This window comes from Rhineura floridana, chromosome 3 (assembly GCF_030035675.1).
Source record: "Rhineura floridana isolate rRhiFlo1 chromosome 3, rRhiFlo1.hap2, whole genome shotgun sequence".
In the NCBI taxonomy this organism is placed as follows: domain Eukaryota; kingdom Metazoa; phylum Chordata; class Lepidosauria; order Squamata; family Rhineuridae; genus Rhineura; species Rhineura floridana.
Window position 1 is genome coordinate 125,937,037 of NC_084482.1, and position 19,295 is coordinate 125,956,331.

A 19,295-nucleotide genomic window follows, 5' to 3' on the forward strand; every position below is an offset into this window, starting at 1 on the left:
GGCAAAAAATTTTGGTTATAACATACAAATGGATCAATGGGAAAATATGTGGAAAAAAGGCTTGAAATTTACATTATGTTATAATCTTAAAGAAAATTTTTATAAAATGATGTACCGTTGGTACATGACTCCAGAAAAGCTGTCAAAAATGTATAGTAATGTCTCTAATGTTTGTTGGAAATGTAATCAACAAGAAGGATCTTTTTATCATATGTGGTGGTCATGTAAAAAGGCAAAATTATTCTGGGCACAGATAGGCAGGAAGATGCAAAAAATTTTAAAAATAAATATTCAGTCAAAACCAGAATTTTTTTTATTGGGCTTTATGGATAAACAAATAGAAAAGAAATATGGAAGAATAATATTATATATGATTACGGCAGCAAGATTATTATATGCACAAAAGTGGAAAATGGAATCAATACCAACAATGGAAGAATGGCTATTGAAATTAATGGACTTAGTAGAAATGGATAAATTGACGTGTTTACTTAGAGAAAAATCGACAGATACATTCCTTAAGGATTGGAAGCCTCTCTTAGACTTTTTGTCAAAAGATCAAAATAAAATGATGATACTGGGATTTGATGATTAATTAAGACAGCTTATGGAGAAAAGGGACTATGTATGTATATATATTAAGGGACAGGTTTGATGTATATTATATACTTATAGCTGATTTGTGACAAATCGGAAGTCAACCATTTTATTTTCATTTTTTGTTGTAATATTGTTATGTTTTTTCTTACTTTGTTTTGTTTGTTTTTGGAAAAATTTGAATAAAAATTATATAAAAAAAAAAAAAAAAAGATTGCAACCTAAACTATTCTGACTAAACAGTGTTGGAAAAACTGCCTTCAAGTCGATCCTAAGCCGACTTATGGCTACCCTATGAATAGGATTTTCATGGTAAACGATATTCAGAGGGGGTTTATTACCATTACCTCCTCCTGAGCCTAGTCCTCCCCAGCTGGCTAGGGCCTACTTAGCTTGCCACAGCTGCACAAGCCAGCCCTTTCCTGTCTGCAACTGCCAGCTGGGAGTCAACTAGGCTCCTTAGGATTATGCAGCTTGCTCATTGCTGCACAGGTGGCAGGGCACATAACCCCTGAGCCACTCACTGTGGGATGATCTTTAGCTGGCCCTTTGCACCCAGGAGACCCGAGCAGGAATTTGAATGTTGAAGTGTGTGCGTTGTTGCATGAAACAGCATACATTACGTTGGAGTTAAGTTGAGCAAGAAACTTCAGAGCATTAGATCATGTTAAGAGTCTTTATTAAGACATTACGGCCAAAGGCTTAAGAGTAAATACATGTAGAGTTTCTTCAGTCACCCCCCTTCTGGTACATCTCTCTCCAAAGGTAAACACAGAAGACAACCTCTCAGTTCAGAGGCAATACACAGAAAAACTCAGCTCAACACAGATAGCTGCTAGAACTTTTCCCAGTCTATCGCGATGGTTACCATAGCAACGGCCTTGGCTGTCTGTTCCCAGACTGGGCAAAGACATAACTCCCCCTAGCTACAGTTTTTCAGACTTGATGGAAAACAAACTCAGTGACAGTGCGGTTCAATGGTCAACATTGAACTCACAGACTCTGGATTCCTAGCCAGGCTGTTCTCCCCACTGTGCTATATAATCCTAGATGAGTTTGCACAGAACTAATTGAGTAACCATGGGCTATTGGTGAAGAACTGTTACAAAGTTGTCACAAGTCAGCTTCAGAAGATAAAATAACTAGGCGCTAGCTCACTGGAACTGATTTTGGAATGGGCAAGACCTTTGCTTCCTCAAGGAAAGAAAGGAACATTCCTCTTTTCCTACTGCATTTTCAAATTTAACTGGATTTTTTCAACAGAACCATTCCTTTCTCTGTTCTCTTTGGGGGGCTGACTTGGATAAGTATCAGAAGGACTCTGCAGATGTTAGCATTCTAAATTATGGGATTTGTTGCCTTTCACTGGATTTAAATTCTTTCCAGGTTTGCTGGGAGAAAAAAATGGTGTCTATTGCATCTTCATCTTGAGTTCATTTTTCCTTCTTGTAGTTAGATTTGGTTCCCATTTGAGCCCTGATTTGTAGTTCTGTGGGGTACCCTGGTGAGTGCAGCATACGTCATCCTTGAGTGGCTCAAATTCCTGCATCCCCCTACCTCCATTGCCCCATCAATTATGACACTCCAAATAGTTTTTTTTAATTGCAGTTTGCTTCTGCAAGCTGTGTGATTAGCTAGGGGTTGATCAGCAGTTGCAAGGAGGATTCTGCTTAATTTCTGGCATCCTGAGCCATGCCCAGCAAGGTGCAATCGGAATCAGTTTCTGAATCTATAATTGGTATAACTTTGCTTCGACTGTGCTATTCTACAATCTGTGCTTACAATATTTTACACACATTTGTTGAGTAGGATCAGCACTGGCGTCTGTTCTCTTTCTCTCACTCTCTCTACACACACAAACGTGTGCATACACATACACTAGGCAAGCTTCAAAATGAGTAGTATTTTTTATTTACCTACTATCTTTATAGACTACCTTTAAGCCATACTGGTTCCCAAGACTGTTTTATTGTACAGGCTGTTCACATACAAAATAATTCAAATCTAAACATAAATCTAAAAACCTATGGGCCAAAATGTCTAGCCAAAGGACATGAAGAGAATAACAACTGAAAAACAGCAGCAGAATAGACAAAATAACAGCAAAATGTTAATAACTTTCTAAGTCTAATTACTGAAGGTACAGTGAAAAAGATAAGTTTTGGGCATCACATCTGACAAGCGAGGAGAGATTATGCCTGCTGAACCTTCTATGGTAGGGAGTTCCAAAGAGCAGTGCCATCACAGAAAAAGTCCGTCTTGTTGAGGTAAGCCTTAGACCCTGGCATTCACAATTGATAGTATTCAAAACACATCTTAATATTTGTGGATGGGGGGGGGGATCTCATATAGCCCAGATTTGGGGGGGGGATTTGGCATCCTGGGAAAGGGGCTACTGCAACAAAGAATTGGCACATACAGGAAGAGTGAAGTTTATGTTTCCCCAATAAGATAGTTTCACTCTTTGCTTCTTTGCAAACTAACAGATACCTTTCAGATCACTTAGATGCCAGTGCTGGTCCTACGCTCACTAAATACGGCTACAAATTGCAGCAAAAGCCTATACTACTAATAGAAGTATGAGTTTATTATTACTAATAGAAGTATGAGTTTATTATATTTATTATACTACTAATAGAAGTAGGAGTTTATTATTATGAACATAGAGCAAAAGTTATACTACTAATAGAGGTATGAGTTTATTATGGTGGTGGTTGTGTGTGGTTAATCTATGGAGTCCTCATCACAAGAATTAAGCATCTCATTGCCGGATTTGGGAACATGTTTGGTGAGTTTGCATGTAGTTTCCTCTAAGAGCTGAGTGATCTGAACATAACCCATCATCTTTCCCCTCCCCCATATATACACATTCAGTAAACTGATGGTAGTGCAGATTATGTGGAAGAAGTTGCAATGCATGACTTAAGTTGTTCCAAGTTCTGTATGTATCCATTATCAGTAAACCAATTTGGTTGCAGTATTTGTAAGCCCTGGTTACATTGGAATTTGGTTGCATTAACGTAGATGCAACACTAGGCCTGCATACAAGCAACATTTCATTCTAGAATCAATTAAGATTGAGTACTTGTTTTTTCCACATAATCCACACAGAGTTTTGTTTTGTTTTGCCCCTGAGAAGCACTTCTTGAGAAACTGGTTTCATTTTGAAAATAAAAGGTCATTGCAGATTGATTCTGCATTATCCCGCAGTCTGTCCATTTGAAAACAGATGGAGGTTTCTTTCAATCCATAGTTTTCAGCTTCTAGCAAGCCACCCTACCCCTGCTTGCCCTGTGTGGGAATGGAAGATTCAAGAGGAAAGCACATTCAGCACACAAGAAGAAAGAAGAAGGGGAGAGGAAAAGCAACCAAAAAGGAAGCTACATCACTGGGAACTATAGAGTTTTCCTGAATCTGGCTAGAAACAGCATTTCTCCTTTTTAACTGTACTAAAGCTTGCATAACCCTGCCCTCTAGTGATAACATGCAAGGCTGCCTATTTCTAATAGGTTCTTGTACCACCTGGCTAATGGCTAATGGCTGGCCTGACAGAAAGGAAGTGTTCATAGCGTACTGGGATAAATGTTCTGGTAGGTTTTGTTGGTTGGCTGTTGTTGTGTCCATATCATGTGTTGAGGAAGAGTCTTGGAAAGGAGGGACATGGGTGATACCACTCCATTTTCTGTGATCATGGATAGAGGGAGGTATAGCCATGGAGAGGTGATGGGCTTCCACAGAAGACAAGAGCACGGATCTACACTTTGTTTCTCACTCCTACTCCTTCCATGGATGGGTTCCTGGTTGCTCATCTGCTGTGCCCACTGGTCAAAATCCATTTCATGGCCTCCATGATGACCATGGGACAGAGTCGAGTTGTCACCAGTCCGACACATAGGGCAGGGTACATCCTCAACTTGGTTTTTGCTCCAGATGGTGCAAGGGGTAGTCTGGAGATGGGGAGGTGGATGTTACCCCAATGTCGTGGTCAGACCACTTCCTGATGAAGTATAGACGTAGGGCTCCAATCCTCCCCTGCAGGGTTAGTGGACAGATTAAGGTGATCCACCCCAGAGACTAATGGAATCTACTGGATTCCTGAATGCCCTGGGGGAATTCCCAGTAGAAAGAGCAGGGATGAATTTGTTGAAGTTCTTGTCACACTGTGGAACAACGAGATGCATTGGGCTCTTAACATGGTTGCCCTGAGTGACCTTTCCAGCACTGTGAAGCCTGGTTTGCACCTTGGTACACCAGTGAACTAAGGGCAATGAAACAGGTTGGACGACGACTAGAGCTCAAGTGAAAGACATGCTGTGGGGCTGATCGGGCACAAGTAAAACATCATAATCATGCCTACTGTGTGTCAGTGAGGGCAGAAAAGAAGGCCTACTTTGCTGCTTCCAGCACATCCTCAAGTAGCGTTCCAGTGGAGCTTTTTCATATTGTCGGGTCTTTTGACATCAGCTCTAACAAATGGAATTTTAGATCCTTTAGAGGTCCACTGTGAATTGTTTGCAAGGCACTTTGATGGTAAAGTTGCTTGCTTCCATAGCAATCTTGATGCCACATCTACATTTACTATAGTCCCAAGTGAGGTGTCCAATGCAACATCTGCTGTAACTTCTTGGAATCAGTTTCAGTTGGTACGACCTGATGACGTGGACAACGTGCTTTTGACAATGCAACCAGTAACGCGTCCTCATAACCCTTGCCCTTCTTGGCTTATTAAAGCTTGAGGAGAGGGTATGACCGAGTGGATCCAGGTGTGGTCAACATGTCTTTGTGGGAGGGAGTGATCCCAGCTGCCCTGAAACAGGCAATGATCTGACCGCTCCTGAAAAAGCCCCCCCTGAACCCATTGGTTTGTGACAACTACCACCCGGTTGCAAATACCCCCTTTTTAGGGAAGGTGATTCAGAGGGTTGTGGCACAGCAATTGCAAGTACTCTTGAATGAAATAGATTATCTTGACCCATTCCAATCTGGGTTCAGGGCTGGTTATGGGACTGAATTGGCCTTGGTCACCCTGATGGATGACCTTTATCAGAAGAAAGATGGGGAGTGTGATCCTGTTATTCTTACTTGATCTCTCCACGGCTTTTGATACTATTGACTATGGTATCCTTCTGAGATGTCTTAGTGAGATGGATATAGGAGGCACTGTTTTACCATGGTTCTGATCATACCTCCAGGGTCATTTTCAGAGAATAGCATTGCGTGATTGTCTTTCGGCCCCCTGGCAGTTGTGCTGTGGGGTGCCACAGGGTACCATCTTATCCCAAACACTATTTAACATCTATATGAAGCCCTTGGGAGTGGTCATCAGGAGAGTTGGGTCAAGGTGGCAACAGTCCGCTGATGATACCCAGCTCTATTTCTCTGTAACATCTGAATCAGCAGAGGCCATGCAAGCCCTGGACTGGTGCCTGGACTCAGTGGTGGGCTGGATGAGGGCTAATAAACTAAATCTGAATCCTAGCATGCAGAGGTACTGTGGGTTGGTCGTTCCAGAGTTTGGATAATTGGTCGGTTGCCTGCTTTGGATGGGATTGTTCTCCCTCTGAAAGAGCAGGTTCATAATCTGGGGGTGTTCCTGGATCCTTGTTGCTAGAGGCCCAGGTGACCTCAGTGACTAGGAGTACCTTTTACCAGCTTCAGCTGTTTCTGGACTGGGATAGCCTGACCATTGTTGTCTATGCACTGTTAACCTCAAGGCTAGATTACTATAATGCACTCTATATGGGGTTGCCCCTGAGGTTGGTCCAGAGGCTACAGTTGGTGCAAAATGCAGTGGTGTGACTGCTCACTGAGGCAGGGTATTGCTAACATGTCACCCCGCTGCTGAAAGAATTGCATTGGCTGCCCATTAGCTACCAGGTCAAGTTGAAGGTTCTGGTTTTGGTGTACAAAGCGGCAAAAAAGCAAGGAAGGAGGCAGCCAAAGAGGGGGCTGCCAAACAAGGAAAAAGCAGAGAGTTGGAGATGAGAAATTTTTATTGCAGCCCAATGTGCTACGGGTGTTGGCACAACCCTTTGTCACGGGCAATTTTGTGCAAATAACAAGCTGGTATCTCATGAATGCAACAAATGTGCATTAGGCTGCAATAAAAATTTCACATCTCCAACTCTCTGCTGTTTGCTTGTCTCTTTGGCCTACAAAGACCTATACAGCTTGGGACCAGGATACCTGAAAGACCGTCTTATCCCTTGTATACCCAGTTGATCACTGTGCTGTGCAGGTGAGGGCCTGCTGCAGATACCATTTTATCAGGAGGTCCGTTCTGCACAACATAGGAAGTGGTCCTTTAGTATTATGGCACCTGCCCTTTAGAATTCCCTCTCCTTAAATATTAGACAGGCACCAATTGTGTTATATTTTCGATGCCTACTGAAGACCTTGCTCTTCAACAAGGCTTTTAAGTAGAGATCTTATCCCAATCTGTGTCTATGTTGGAATTGATTTTTTAAATGTTTTTAAAGCTTTTTTAAAAAAGATGTTTTGTTTTAATATGTTTTTAAAGATGTTTCATTTTAATATTTTTTAAAGTCTGATTTTAAGATGTTTTAGAGTGTTTTTAGTGTTTTGTGTGCCGTCCTGGGCGCCTTCTGGGAGGAAGGGTAGGAAATAAATTTAATAAATAAATAAAATAAATAGCACAGTCATTCTTCATGTCTGTCACATCTACAGATTCCATTGCCTTCATTTGCTAGGAAGTTGCAGAGAGATTCCCCTTCCCAAACTTTAAACACCTTTTTCATCTATCCAAACTGAGTATGGAGAGGATTCTTGTCTTCTTTTAACAGCATCTGATCTCTCTCTCTCTCTCTCTCTCTCTCTCTCTCTCTCTGCTTACAGTAGTTTGCTTTAAAGTCAGACTCTGACTTTGTACCTTGCTATCTGTGCTCAGAGCTGATGAGAAATACAGTAAGTGTTGGCTTGTGTGTTGTTGTGTGAAACAGCATACATTACGTTGGAGTTAAGTTGAGCAAGAAAATGTCTTCAGAGCATGTTAAGAGTCTTTATTAAGACATTAAGGCCAGAGGCTTAAGAGTAAATACATGTAGAGATTCTTCAGTCACCCCCCCCCCTTCTGGTACATCTCTCTCCATAGATGAACACAAAAGACAGCCTCTCAGCTCAGAGGCATAATTCAGAAGAAAGAACAACACATGGACTCTGTTACAACTTTCCCAGCTGTTATCAGATGGCTACCATAGCAACGACCCTAGCAGTCCGTTCCCAGACAGAGCATAGACATAACTCCCCCTTAACCACAGTTACGTCTTCAAACTTGCAGGCTTCATGGAAAACTACTAGAGACAGTAATGCCTACTGGTCACCAGCCCAACAGCTTCCCTTTTTTCCATTAAGACTGCAAAATACACATGAAATACATCTCCATAATACATAGTCATACAGTCATACATTTCTACAATACCTCTTGCAATACATTTCAGTACATTGCATTTTCAGTTCAGTACAGTTCAAAACTTTATTCACTCACACTTTGGTTCATTCCAAGCCTTGTCACCAGTTTGCCAAATTTCTCCTCACACAAAGGCTTGGTCATTATGTCAGTCACCATGTTGTTAGTGTCACAAAATGTTAGGTTAACAAACCCCTGCTGCACACAATGCCTTACGTGAAAGTATCTGACACTAATATGTTTTGTTCTCTTGGTATGAGCTTCTGATGTGGCTATCTTAATGCAGGTCTGATTGTCTTCATATACAGTAATCGGAAATTGCATATCAATGCCTATCTCCTGCATGAGCATTGCGAACCACTGTAGCTCATTACAGGCCTGTGACAGGGCCACATACTCGGCTTCTGCACTTGATGTTGCAACCACATTTTGTTTCTTGCTACTCCAGTCAATGCATGACCCGTGCCACATCACAACTATGCCAGAGGTTGACTTACGACTGCTCAGCTCCCCTTCATGATCTGCATCCACAAAACATTCAAGACCTCCTGTCTTTGCTCCTGACAAAACCAGACTCTTTGTCTTCGTGCCTTTCAGATAACGCACTATCCTTTTAATCCCTTGCCAGTCAGCCTCTGAAGGATGCTCTACCTTCCGGCTTAAAATACTGACTGTACTGACTGCATTACATATGTCTGGGCGAGACACCTTCACCAAATATTGCAATTTCCCTATTATGCGCCTGTACTTCTCAGGATCTGTACAAGGCGTCTCCTGCACATTCTGTTGGAAAGCCACAACCATTGGAGTCTTCACAACATTGCATTCTGTCATGTTGCATTCTTCTATGATCTGATTTATTTTACTTTCCTGACTCAATGTTATGCTTCCGTCTTCTGCACGCACAATATCCGTGCCTAAATAGTGTATGACAGGCCCCAAAATCTTTGTGTCCACTTGCCTGCTCAGTTGCTCCCTTTGATCCCAAGGTTTTTCTGCAACTTTAATGCTTCTACTCAGAATTAACTGCTGTGTTTCTGGACACCAAACTTTGAAATATGCATTCTCTTGTGCTCTAGGTGCACGTTTGCCACGTCTCTTACCCTGTGGCTTGTAAACTCGGCTGCGATGCACTCTTTCAGGCATCAGCCTGACTGCATTACATGAATACTGTGGCTGTGTGCTTTTAACAGCTGTCTTCTTACAGCTCTGGCGGTCATTCCCTTTCCGCCCCATTAAACTCAAGGCATCAGCACACTTCACACCCACGCTCATTTTAAACTGTCCTTGTGTCATGAAACCCTGACAGACAACATTTTCTCCTCTTTGCACCCAACATTTTATTTTATCAAACCAGACTGAAAATTGACAACTCACCAGTTTGCCCACTGATAAAATATTATGAGCCAAGTCCGGAACGAACAAACAGTTTGTCATTATGCCAAGCTTGTCAAATTTAATCAGACCTTTAGCTTTTACGGATTTCCGTGATCCATCAGCAAGTAAAACAAAGTCCTGCTCATCTGTAGACGTGTAAAACAGACTCCTGTCTTTAATTAGTATATGGCTTGCTCCGCTGTCGACAATAAAGTTAATTTGTTCCAAGTCTTTAGACTTCTGTTTACAAACAAAGTTCACACTTCCCTGCTTCAAGCCTCTGTCCCTGGAGTTTCGCTTGACTGGACAATCTTTACGGAGATGCCCACAGGCCCCACAGGCAAAACAAGACTTCAGCCGCTGCTGCTCCCGCTTGTTTTCCTGTCTGCTTTCGGCAGCCTGCTCCGGTTCGGCACATTTCTCCTCCTTGTTTCTGACAGCCTCCACCGGCTGGGCTCTCTGCGCCTCCTGCCTCCACTGCCATTCCTGGGACAAATCCTGCAACACGTCCCAGATCTGTTTAGCCGACGGCTCATCTCTCACACACATCAGTTGAGAATCCGATAGAGCCAAGATTATAAACGCCTGCGCCCTCTGGTCTCGACGCTTCCAGGCCGCGGTCGGTACCGCCGGGGTTTTTTCCTCAATCACGTCCCATAAATCCTCTGTTATCAGCAAAGCCCTCATCCTCGGCTTCCAGCTGGCAAAATTCTTCTCATTAAGTCGTTCCATCGGCAAGCCTCCCCCAGACAGGTTTACAGCCATGTTGCTCACCTCCGTCTGGTTCAATCAATCAAGCTGCCCTATCTGGAACTCCGTCTGCCGTTCAGACCAGCAACTTACTCCGGTGTAATGCGCTGTGGAGCGTAACCATCCTCTGCTACCACTGTTGGCTTGTGTGTTGTTGTGTGAAACAGCATACATTACGTTGGAGTTAAGTTGAGCAAGAAAATGTCTTCAGAGCGTATTGAGAGTCTTTATTAAGACATTAAGGCCAGAGGCTTAAGAGTAAATACATGTAGAGATTCTTCAGTCACCCCCCCCCTTCTGGTACATCTCTCTCCATAGATGAACACAAAAGACAGCCTCTCAGCTCAGAGGCATAATTCAGAAGAAAGAACAACACATGGACTCTGTTACAACTTTCCCAGCTGTTATCAGATGGCTACCATAGCAATGACCCTGGCAGTCCGTTCCCAGACAGAACATAGACATAACTCCCCCTTAACCACAGTTACGTCTTCACACTTGCAGGCTTCATGGAAAACTACTAGAGACAGTAATGCCTATTGGTCACCAGCCCAACAGTAAGTACATGGAACAGTTTGTTGGGCCCACCTGTCAGAAGAGTCAAAATCGAGGAAGTGTATTTCAGCATTTTGGGGAATAGTTTCAACACTAGACCTGTATCCAAGCCAGGGGTTTTTGTCCCCTTTCATAGTGTTCTTTAGCTCCAAACCAGCAGTGCAAGACCCAGTAATTTATCCCACTTTCTGAAGTCCAATGTGGAATACTAGAAGCTGTTTTATACCAAGTCAAACCATTTGTCCATCTAGCCCAGTGTTCTCTCCTCTGAATGGCAGCAACTCTCCAGAGTTCTTTCCCATCACCTGCTACCTAATCCTTTTAGATGGAGATGCCAGGGATTGAACCTGGGACCTTTTGCATGCAGTGACTCTGCCATTGAAGTATAGCCCCTCCCTTGTGTGCCATGTGGGGGGGGGAATCTTAGGGAGTCCTGCATTTGGCACTCCCTGCATTGGCCCTTCTTCTACCCGGCAGGCAGGAATGGACCAGAGCAAGCCCTGTTGAGCGAGTGTGGTTTGTAGGAGTTGGCTGTGCTGCTTGAGCACATCCTATCTCAACAAGAATGAAGAACTCTTCCTTATCAGTCACACAGAAGATATGAAGCAAATATTATAGCACTTGTTTCAGTCTCCCTCCCCCCTCCCCCCCTACACACAGCCCAAGCACTTGAAAAAGTCCAGCAATAGTTTTGGCTGGAGCTCTTCAGACTTGAGTTCCATTAAAACCCTCAAAACAGAGTCCTTTGGGGAGAATAGGACTTTGCTTTCTGCAGACAAGCACAAGGCAGCTCAGTAAGTGCAACAGATGCAAAATGCATTAAACAGCTTTATGGAATAGACTCATAGAACACAACTGTACTTTTGTCTATTCTGAAATGCAAGTACAAATAAACATAGGTAGTGGCATTAAAATTAAAGGAGAAATATTCAGGGGGGGGAAATAGTTTTTGATGTGGGAAAACCCTATCTTACATGTATGAGTAATTAAATGATGCTCAGGAATGGTATCTTTTCCCCACCACGGAGCTACCCACAAATCTCACACTCATGGATACTTATAGACACATCCTCAGAGTCACTTATACAAACTCCACAGGATTACATCAAAACATGGATTGCATCCCAGTTAATTTTCAGCCATCATGTGCCCCACCCCCACTTCTGAATATTGTTATGTTTTGGTTCCATTTCAGCCTTGAACATTTGGTTTTATAATACAAGACCCTGCTCTACATCAGGCCCAAATCCGCTAACTGGAATAGGTGAATGCTAATCTATCGAAGTCCCCTAAACACTACAGGGAAATGAAGAGGTTAGCTCAATCTCTGCTCAGCAGGGAGAAGAGGGAGTGGGTGGGAAGTTGGTAGAATGTGTTCAGAACTATTACAGGGAAGACATTATCCTTTCCCCAAAGAGACCCATCAGCAATGATCCCTTTTCTAGCAGGTTGAAAACTTTCAAGGAGGCTTGCTATAAAAATAGATTCAAGTGCTATAGCAAAGAGGCTGCAACAAGCAGAAGGAACTGAGACTAATGACTGATGGAAGGGCATTTATGAGGATGGATGGAGAAACAGCAAGGAATTTAAACCTCTTCTGAGTTTATGGAGAGGTTTTTATAATCCTATTAGAGCAACCAAATGAACAAAGGATTGGCCTTCACCCCGGTCTGGCAGGGAGGGTTTCTGACAGCACCCTGTGCAGACACCAGATGGACTGGGTGAGCAAAAGGGGTGTTAGGAGGAGCCTGTCTGTCTCTCTTTCATTTAATCTCCCTTTGAGATTGGATTAGCCAGATTGAAAGCCCCCTACTCCTCTGCTGGAGTTTGAGCTGGATGAAAAGTCCCAAGAAAGTCTGAGTTTATGTCCCAAGATTTGCTGGGTAGTTTTGCTACAGATCAGAGTCCACCCTATTCTTTTGACTGTGGACACTTATCCATAGGTGTGAGGATAGGATGTGCCATAGCGGCACAGAAATCATTTGAGTTAATCTAGCAATAACCCAAATGCTCTTGCAGCAGCAGCCTAGCATGATTTTATTTTCTGCACAAGATGCTTCGGCTTTGGTGCCTTCTTAGGACCTTGCTATGTATTTGTGCACATGGAGCATTTTATCTCCTCATAAGTAAATGGGATCCTGGATTTAGGAATAAAATCAACTATGGCTTGGGGCCTCTAAATATGTTGTAGATTTTATTATAACTGAAATTGCTTTGGCTTAAATCAGCTTTCATATAAAATCCACCACTAAAATTTTGAACCCTGACCTCCGCATCCCAATCTACACCCAGTCTCATCAACGTCCCTTCCAGGACTGCAGGACATTATCCATAGGTTGTCCAACCTCACCTAAGACCTCAAGAGGAGACAATGGGAGCTAGATTACCAACATATTCTAAAGTCCTGTTCCATACCAGGCATCATTTCCACGAATCTTCTTCTCGCTGCTTTCCCACCACTTTCCCCCCTCTTTATTTGGTTATGGTATGGGGGCCTCTGAATCTTGATATGGCTTAGGGCCACAGCATGTCTTAATCTGGTCCTGAGTACATCTGTGTTAGAGCCTTACTCCCCAACCCATCCACCCATCCACCTCTTGATATTCAACATCTGTACTTGGCTTTCCCTTTTTTTTGTAGCTCAAGAGATCACAGTATTAACTATTATAAGGAGCTTCTGAGGAGGGCTGATATTGGAGAGAAGCAATTGTTTTTAATGCATATGACTTTTAAAACCATCCTACCCTGGGCATAGCACCCATCCCTTTCTCTCTTTCTTGACTTTGTTGGATCCCCTGTAAGGCAGTTGCCTCCTTGTTGCAAGGCACATAGCTTTGCTATATGGGAGAGGCAATAATGATGTCATTAGCAACCCCTCCTGGCCTCCTGAGGATTCTGAGGTGGTTGTTTTCTTTTAAAAGGCTTTAAAGTGTGAGGTGATTAGAAACTAGCAGGGATGATAAGAAACCTTGCTGACCTACAGAGATTATAACTCCCAGTTTGAGACTAGGAATTAGCCTGGGGGGGGAAACACAAAAGCTTGAGGAAGGAAGGATTCTAGATAAGGGGGGAGTGATTCCATCCTCTCCACTCACCCATACTAATTGTAGTCTCCCTCACCTCAACTCAGTGTTTTGTGGCTCCTGCCTTAGGAAATCACACATTATGGGAGGCCACTGAATTTCTTATGTATATAGAAAGATGTATATATATGTCAGGAAGTCCCAACCAGTCACTGTTATGTATACATTTTCTGCATCTGTCAAAATGTCCATCTGTCTCCTTCATATGTTATATTTTAGGGTGTGCAGCATATGTATGTGTCCTAGCCAGAGTCACTGATGTATTGTACTCCAGTATGTTTAATGAGAAACTTCAGTTTAGAGCACTTCGTGGATCAGCTTACAGGTCACACAAGATTCTGCATCTCTACACATCATAACTAGGCATGACTACTCAAAGCTAAGATGTTGTCATAGCAATTAATTCATTCATTCATTGGCAATCACTCATGGCCGAGTAAGATTGTCTTCCAGGGTGAGGTCTTTAACAGTGGGTCTGTAAGTGACTGTGGAGGCCAATTCTGGATCAGCCTCCCGCAGTGAGGACATAGGTTTCCAGATGGAAGATGGTGACAATGAGGATTTGCTTGACGTGCCTTCCGCTTAGCTCGTTTGTCCCTTTCGCCCTGCACTCATGCTTCTTCAAAGTCTAGCACTTTTGATAATGGCCAACCCCCAGTTGGGATGCTCATGGGCCAAGGCTTCCCAGTTGTCGATGCTCATGTTACTTTTTTTAGATTAGCTTTGAGAATATCTTTAAACCTCTTTTGCTGTCCACCGATATTCCATTTTCCATCCTTAAGTTGGGAGTAAAGTAGCTGCTTTGGAAGACGGTGATCAGGCATTTGAACAACATGGCCAGTCCAGCGAAGTTGATGTTGGAGGATCATTGTTTCAACACTAGTGGTCTTTGCTTCTTCCAATACGCTAACATTAGTCCGCCTATCTTCCCAAGTAATTTGCAGAATTATCCGGAAGTAGCGTTGGTGGAATCTTTCAAGAAGTTGGGAGTGGCATTTATAGATGGTCCATGTTTCACAGGCGTACAGTAAGGTCGGTAGTACAATGGCTTTGTAAATAAGCATTTTGGTCTCCCTGCAAATATCCCAATTCTCAAACACTCTACTCTTCATTTGGGAGAATGCGGCACTCGCAGAGCTCAGACGATGCTGAATTTCAGCGTCGATGTCAGCTTTTACAGAGAGATGGCTGCCAAGATAAGAAAAGTGATTGACATTCTCCAGCGTCTCACCATTAAGCTGGATTGATGGTGCTACATAGGGATTGGTTCGCACTTGCTGTTGAAGTATTTTGGTTTTTTGGATGTTAAGCGAGAGGCCAAGCTTTTCATATGCTTCTACAAAGACATTTAGGATAGTTTGAAGATCTTCCTCTGAATGTGCGGAGACTACATTATCATCGGCATATTGAAGCTCTATGACAGAGGTTGTAATTACCTTAGTTTTTGCTTTTAGCCTACTGAGATTAAAAAGCTTTCCGTCTGTTTGATATGTGATTTCCACACCAGTGGGAAGTTTCCCCTCAACAAGGTATAGAATCATGGCAATGAAAATAGCAAATAAGGTCAGAGCAATGACACATCCCTGTTTTACGCCTGATCCCACTTTGAATGGATCACTTTAAGAGCCATTGTTATCCAAAATTGTCGCTGTCATGTTGTCATGGAGGAGTCGCAAAATATTCACAAATTTATCAGGACATCCAATTTTCAGAAGGATGGTCCAGGAAGCAATTCTATTTACAGTATCAAAGGCTGTAATCAGATCAATAAACACCATATACAGAGGTTGGTTTTGCTTCCTGTCATAGCAGTTAGACCCACACACACACACACACAACCCTTAAATAGGTTTGGGCAGTCTCTTTCTACTTGCATGAGGAAGGTGTCACAGAATGGGAATGTGCATGAAGACGAGCTCTCCTCCTAGTTGGAGAAGCAGTTGTCTGCATGTCTGGGGCGACAGCGGCGGTGGCACCTCATCGAGATCCTCCTCTAGAGGAGTTGTACACGGCAGCTGCAGCTTGGGGGTGGAGGGGAGGAGAAGGGACTGGCTCCTGATCAGCCAGCATTCCCTCTGTTGTAACTGGAGCTAAGGAGGAGGAGCTGTCACTGTCAAAAGTGCTGAAGCCTTCTGGTTGCAAGCTACTGGGACTCTCTCCCATCCTGTATCTTCTTCTTCTTCATCATCACTCCAGGAAGGTTCCATGGGGCTCATGAGAGTATGCAATCAAAACATAATATGTGAGCCTCCCCTTATATTTGTTCCCACTTAGGCTATATGAAGAAATGAGCCTTCTTTGGAATTGGATTAGTAAAATGTCCAGACACTTGTGCTCCCAGGACCTTCTGGAAGGGTCTATTCTAGGTTTATAGAGACAGGTCACAGAGTATGAGCCAATACACCACACTGTGATCCTTGGAACCAAAGGTGAGAATCAGGTACTTGAGAGTATATTTATGTACATATATACATATTTGAGAGCCAGTGTGGTGTAGTGGTTAAGATGTTGGACTATAACCCGGGAGACCAGGGTTTGAATTCCCACACAGACATGAAGCTCACTGGGTTACCTTGGGCCAGTCACTGCCTCTCAGCCTCAGAAGAAGGCAGTGGTAAACCCCCTCTGAATACCATTTACCATGAAAACCCTATTCATAGGGTTGCCATAAGTCGGAATCGACTTGAAGGCAGTCCATTTCCATTTCCATATATATTTACTTATGTAGATTTATATCCTCCTCTTCAACCCTGAAGGGTTCCCAGATTGGCTAACAACATTTAAAACGACCAAAGATCAAATAGCCAGTAATATAATTAAAACAGCAGAGCAAACAAACAAGTAACACAATGTTAAAATCATATAAGCCAGAGTAAGCAAGATAAATCATGCATCAGAACAGCATTGAAAAGGTTTGGGCAAGTACAAAGTATTTGCCTGTAGCCAGAAACACATCAGAATTGGCACTAGTGAACATCCTTGTGAAGGGCATTCCAAAGATGGGACACTACTACTGAAAAGATTCTCACTTGGGTCACCTCAGTTCAGAAGGTAGGAGGACTTGAAGAAGGGTTTCAGAAGAGGACTTCAGTGTCTGGGCATGTCCTTGAGGTACATAAGTCCTAAGCTGTATACTATATAGCTTATAGTGTATAGAGCTTTCAAGGTCAAGGCCAGCACTTTACATTGTTCCTGGAAGCCAACTAAGAGCCAGTGCAGTTGTTTCAAAAAGTGTGATTCAAATATTAGATCCCAATCAGCAATCTAGCTGCAGTGTTTTGCACCAACTGAAGCTTCCGAACAGATTTCAAAAGCAGCCCCATTTACAACACAGTGTAGTAGTCTAAAAAAAGGTATTAGCAGATCATGGATAACTGTATGGCCAGGCTTTAAATACATGCAATAGTTCCATTATTGTCATACCCCATGGCAGTGATAGTCAACCTGGTGCCCTCCAGATGTTGCTAGATTCCCAATTCTCATTAGCCCCCCTCCCCCGCCAGCACAACCAGTGCTCGGGGATGATGGGAATTGTATTCCAACAACTTCTGAAGGGGACTAGGTTGGCTATAAAGAAGAAACATCCGTCAGATTAAGCTCTGAATTTTCTCAGCTGAGAAAATCGGGGGGGGATTATGTTTGTCATAATGTTTTTTTAAAAAATAAGAAAGAAAAACTACAAATAACTTGGAGATTACATTGCTTTAGTGATGGGTCTTGTCATAGCTCTTGGGATTCAGAATTTCTTATGAGGCACAACTGCCACCTTTATAGGAAGTAGAGAGAGAGAACACTCTCCCTCCTCCACATGGAGAGGCAAGAATTCTTGGTCTAGCCTGGAAGAACTCAATTATCTTTTTTTAAAAGCTACATGCTTTGAAGTAAGTGGGAAGAGAGATGTCTGTACCTACAGAAATGCTTAGAAATGATACACATTTTGTGCTTGTTCCAAAGAGCTGGACTTTTTATGTTAGTCTGCAATTTTTTATATGTGATGTTTAGAGGTGGAGAAGAATGTGGCATATATGCTTTATCAAAATTTAAACTAAAAAGGATGCTTTTCCCTCCCAAGCATGTGATATATTAAAGCTACAAGATGACTGTAGGTAAGGGAAAGTGTTATCTCAAGAGTTACTAGCTATTCTGTGCTCTTCTGTGGTTTCTTGGGTTTGCATATTTATGTATTTATTAAATAAATTTATATACCTTGCTCCAGTACATAGACTTCTTATTGCAGTTAACAATTAATAGTTGGGTTCTTCCTGCCTCCTCCCCCAGATTGTATGAGTGCAGCACTGATTTAAAGTATTCTGAGAGCAGTGAGGTTTGTGGGAGTGAGTGAGTCGATGTGAAGAACATCAGTCATGGCACAGATTAGATAATGAGGCTTATTTTCTGATGGAAGCACTGCATATGATGCTCTTGCTGATGGGATTGCAGAATATGACATTTCAATTTCTGTGTACCTCAAAGATGGGCATTAGGAATTAGTCCCTGATCAATACCATATATCAATACCATATGTTAATAGAATGCATTTCAGGTTTCATGCAACTAGTATTGCTTGGAAGAAATTAATGAAGACTAAAGTGACTTCCTAACATGAACTTGTTAGGAAGTGTTCAGATTCAGCAGCCAGTCCCTATGCTGACAGTGGTACTAGGGAAAAAGCATAGCTGGAAAAGTTTACAGCTGTTATAAGAATTCACTATCATCTGATATTATATTGTGAGAATGGCTCCTCTTTGGAGGGCTCTTGGGCTTTCTCTTTAGTTTGTCCCCTGGACATTGTAAGATGCTATCTGGACCATGAGGAGCAGCTGACCTGGGGCCTGCTTCATCAAATAATTATCCATTGAGCTCTCAAACAATATCAACAAATCTGCCCCAAACAAACAATCCATCATCCTTATTGGAAACAGATCGTAGAGGCATAAACAATCCCAGCCTGGCCTCCGGATCTCTCTCACTCTGTGTGTGTGCTGCCATAGGTTGTGTTTCCTTGGCCAGCTGTACTGAATAAACCAAATGCAGATTCATTAATTACCAGGCTATACATCACCAAGGTCTCTGGAGAGCACATCATCCTCCGAAGCTCAGCCGTCCTGCCCCAGGTCAGGAAAAAAGCCTTTTCTCATTTTAGGGCAACATGAACTCTTGGGAAAGCAAACAAATCACCTAATCACAGAGAAACTGAGGGGGAGGCAGCAGGGGGAAGAAGAGATGTTCAAGGCCAAAGGTGGTTGTTGATCTCACATCCTGAGACATCACATCCTGTAGCTAGGTTAGTCTTGGCATAGCAGGGAGAGGAGGAAGTATCCCATGCCTTTGACTGTGTCATGCACGGAAGCTGCCCACTAAGACCTTATGCTTTGCTACCCATTTTCCAGCTCATTGTGAGTCACTTGGGTGATGAATTTCAGCCAGCAACACACAAATCTATTTCCCTCCATTTGAGGCACTCCCTCTACCTCTGGGAACTGCTCCATTGTGAGATTGTTACCTTC

At 42.8% G+C, this 19,295-nt stretch overlaps 1 protein-coding gene across 8 annotated transcripts in view; it reads left to right on the forward strand.

Annotated features, from left to right (window-relative positions):
• SEMA3F (semaphorin 3F) overlaps positions 1–19,295 on the forward strand; it is a 239,519-nt gene that overhangs the window by 112,773 nt on the left and 107,451 nt on the right. Inside the window, exon 1 of one of the 8 annotated variants that reach the window (XM_061617803.1) lies at positions 18,863–18,902. The exons of the other annotated variants lie outside the window; for them this stretch is intronic. The gene's annotated coding sequence lies outside the window, so the exon portion shown is untranslated. Of the gene's footprint in view, positions 1–18,862; positions 18,903–19,295 lie in introns of those variants that run through there. 8 annotated transcript variants of the gene reach the window in all.